The sequence below is a fragment of the Conger conger genome, chromosome 1, assembly GCF_963514075.1.
Source record: "Conger conger chromosome 1, fConCon1.1, whole genome shotgun sequence".
NCBI lineage: Eukaryota > Metazoa > Chordata > Actinopteri > Anguilliformes > Congridae > Conger > Conger conger.
In genome coordinates this window covers 21,307,947-21,312,483 of record NC_083760.1, presented here as the reverse complement: position 1 = coordinate 21,312,483, position 4,537 = coordinate 21,307,947, and positions in this window count along the sequence as shown.

Here is a 4,537-nt window from a genome sequence, read left to right as displayed (position 1 = left end):
ACAGTGTAGTAGGGCATCCCCAGACACAAAAAAATAATATTTTCACACACAAATAAAAACAAAAAGTTATTTTTTAAGAAGGAATGCTCTTTTGCGGAAAAAAAAACCGTGGCTGATCTCTGGCTGACCTTTGTCCAGTGTCCCAGGTCACACACAGCAAGCTGAGATCACAAGCGTAGACTGCACATTTACCTGCTGAACAGAAGACAGTAACATAAACCTTGGTAAACGCAGCCAGTTTTTTTCTTTACTGAAATATAGCTGTAAAACAGGGAGCAGCTTCTGCTGTTCTCATTGTGAGAGGGCACTCAGCCTCCCAGCAGAAATTGGTTGACATATTTGATCAGTCTCCTCTGAGCTTCAGACGATTTATTTATTTAACTGTGAAGTGTATTCAGAACTCAGAGTTTATGCACATAAGCACACACAAGTGTGGTGTTTCCGTGTTTTCATACTGCATCTATACCTCTGTGCATGTATGGACTGTATACATGTATGTGAGTGTACTGTATGTGAATGTGAAAGCAAGCTTTCCCCACATGAGTAAATTGATGGTTCTGGCATTCCCTGCAGTTCACCTGTCATCTCAGCTCAGTTGTCAATCCCTTAAATCACCTTTTCATTTCACAAACAATTCCAGAGTAAAACTGAAAGCTGCTTGTCAGCCATTAAAATATCCAACTACAGTACATGCAGATGGAAGCGATTTCAGGTTATCTGTTTCCATTTCTACTTGCTAAAGCAAAAGTGCTAGGTGCCTAAAACAAAAGCAAAGATTAATGCACGGCGCTTTTTAATACAGGTCATTAACGGGATTATGTTACAAGCAAATGCCTCCTTATCTATGAGTGTTTTGGCTGGAGCTTTGTGTAAAGCCATGGGTGAGTTTTATCAGCGCGTTAATGGATTCAATCCACGTGCTTTCAGTTGAAACTGTACCACAGCCCCCATTTATATATAAACGTCCTCACAAGATTAAATTAAGAATAATGGAGAATAAATTCTGAGTGCTGACATCTGCTGCCGTTTCATTCTTTAGAACTGATGTGTTTAAAATTCATTATCACCTTTTCACCCCTTCTGTTTTTTTTTCCTCTTCTCTGTCGTTACACCTCCATAAATAGAAAAACTGACATTGAACAGGCAACCTGTGATGTGGGAAACACAACACTAATGGCAAACACTTTTCAAATTTGCAATGAGAGCTTCTTTATGCATTTATATGCAGAACTAGACATCAGAAGGCATAACTGACTGAAGAATTTCAGCCAGGGACATAAATGTCAAGGTCTGGTACATTCTGGGATATTCTAATACACAAGAGAGCTGTGAACTTCATTGAAGGAAGACTAGTAAGTCGTCTTTTTCTCACATTTAGCAAATTAAAATAATAATTGAGTATTGTAATGCAAATCGGATGGCCTGAGGAGTAGAAGAAAGTGCTGTACCTGAATATTTGAGCAATAATTCTTATATAAAAGGAACTGATTATTTCTACCTAGTCTCATGGGATATATATACAAACCTCTGACCACTTTCAGAACCACAATTATATTCTTACAGGTACACTTTGCTGCAGTTTTGAGATAAAATGTCCACTGGGGGTGCTAAAGGGAAGCTCAGACTTTAACAACTTACATTCTTACAGGAGACTGACAGCAGAATTGGCTGCTTTGCTCGAGGGGTGGGCTTGACCACTCCACTGATTTAGTATAGTGGTTAGAATGTCAGCTTCTCCCGTTTGCAATCCAGGTTTGAAAACCACATTTATACAATAACATATCGAAAGTCCTTACTACTAAGTATTTTAAATCAAAACAAAAAAGTCGAGGAGGAGTGGGTGGGTTTGGGGAAAGGAAATTGTCACTTCCATTTTTTTTATTCTTCGTCATTAATCTTACATAATCTTTGTGCTTACATTTACACAGCCAGCACATGTCACTGGTCTACCTAATATGTAAAAAGAAGATTAGAAAAATGCTGACAATGTTATAGTACATTCCGGAAAGTCTGAGTTTCTTTACTACCCCCAGTGGCCATTTCATTGCAGCAAAGTGAACCTGTGATAATTGTAGTTCTTCAAAGAAGTGCTCTGAGGTACATAGCATATTTCATGAGACTGGGCTTGATTATTTACATGTAATGCTCATAATTTTCTGATTTTTTATTAAAAAATCAGGGAATGTTTCGGGTTTTATTTAAAAAAATTTTAAACTGGTGAAAATCGGTTGAAAAATGTGGAAAAACTATTTGAAACGGGTGGAAATCAGGTTATAATGATGCAAATTTGCAGGATAAATCTTTTATTTTAAATTTAAATTGGCTTTGTAAATGGAACAATGAGTGCACATTCCAGGAGATTGGATACGTTGTGCCTGCTATTTGAACTGCACATTTAATGACATTGCCATAAGAATGACTTTGTCATTCTAATACAAAATACTAAGGAATCCTGTTTAATCCCTTAAACTGCGCAGCCAGAGTGTGTTTATTTTCATTCAATTCTTTTTAATGGTGAAAACGGTTCTATTTGTATAAATCATTTTACGATACAACTGTTTTGGCAACAAAGGTTCCTTATTTTAAAGGACGGGGGGACCTCAGCTTCTATGCATTTTATAACTTCACAGATGGCATAAATCAGGCCAAAATTGGAATTCCTTTTACAGTTACTTTTTCCTGCTTCTGTCTCCGAATGGTAGTTGGAAGAAACAGGGGAACCGAACCACTATTCCTTTTCGATTCCAGGGCCGAAGCTTCTAATTATCGCTAGCTGCACCGTTCACTTGTTAGCAACATCAGAGTAACACCCAGCAAAAATGAGTCCTTACACATTTGCTTCCTTTATTGAAAATGACATTAACTCCCTTGTACTATCGTCTTTTGCTCTCCTTCAAAACGCACACACAATGGGCGCAAAACTCACTCACTCACTCACTCTCTCACCATTCCCAGCAGCCTCACATACACACAAACCAATCACCAGATTCCCATTCTTAAAGCTGCATACCCTCATTTACCAACAACAGCAATTGTCTAGAGAATCAAATCCATAATAGATTTTAACTCCAAAAATATTTCAAAGCCGGAAATCTTATACATCAATAAGAAAATCGGTTAAAACCGACAATGACGAGCCTCGTTTACATGTTAGGGAAGATTGTGGATAATTGTTCTTCTTAAAAACATTTGCAATGAATTATAAACAAATTGGCGCTGACATTTTCAAATGCAGTGCTTAATTTTAACAAAGCCAGTTGCCTCATTAGCCATAGATCATTAGCTTAATAGTGAACCAATGTTTCCATTCATTTGTTATAATGCAATTTCAAATAAAAAGGTCTCTGTGCTGTACATTGGGATGGGGGAGGGGAGGAGTAAAATACCCTGCAAGACCTCATCCTCACCTCTGACTCTGTTTTCCACTGATTCTCTCAAACCCTGTGGCAACATTGCTGAGCCAATTTCCCATTATTATAAACAGGGAGCAAGCGAGAGAGAGAGAGAAAACAGGATGTAAAATGGCTTCCAGGTATTACTTTAATCAGTCTGCGAGTGCAGCGAAAGTGCAGTCTGTTTGATGTGGCATGGCGTTGGGACTGTGGGAACTCAGGGAGAGGGGGAACACCAGGCTAATCCCACTGCTCTCACATAAGACCATGCAGCTGCCCACACGCCAGGGGACCAGGAGAGCCAATCTATGACATAATGAGTCCCTCCACCCACCTGCCTGTACCACAGATTATACGCATGTACACACCCACACACACAAGTTAAATTAAGAAGAAAAAATACTATGCCAAAAGTCAATGTGAGGTGAATTTTTAAGGTAGGTATATACAGTAGAAAAACATTATCCTTTTTTCTTTGTATACACACAACGTGCCTATATTGCATAAACTTTTGGTAATGCTTTATTTTACAGCTGGGTTTGCTGGGTAAATGCCAGGCACTTAGGTTACTATTTTGATTCCAGTGGTAAGTTCTGTGAAACAAACATATTACTTTACAAGTTTGTTTCATGTCCACTGAAATGAAAGTAGTTACCTAATAATTACAGAAGTAACTGTAAATGCTACGTAAAATGAATCCTTTTGACTTTACCTGAGGTCTGTGGTTGATGGTTGATTAGCCTTTCCAACAGAAAGTCAGACTCAGGGACATGGCTTTTGGGACCTGGCATGAATAGACCTGTTTGGCAGAATAAATGCAGACACATAGAAAGAGAGGCAGAAGAAATTATGCATATTGTTTATGGTATTCCAAGTATAAGGTATTCCATTGCTCTTTTAAGGTAAGTCTCATTGTACCCCTGTACCCTGCAGTAAATCCCTGTATTATTACTGCAGCCCTGGGTCTGGTCCCTGCTTGTTATTGGGCCAGTCCACATATGGTGATGGTTTGGAGAACTCATATAGCTTTGACTGAAAATAACATTTCAGTACCGTTGCCGGACTGTATCGCCTGACAGGCCCTACAATGTATGTGTCCCACCAAATTGAAATAGTTTTTGATTAATGACTCAGCTAATGTTTTT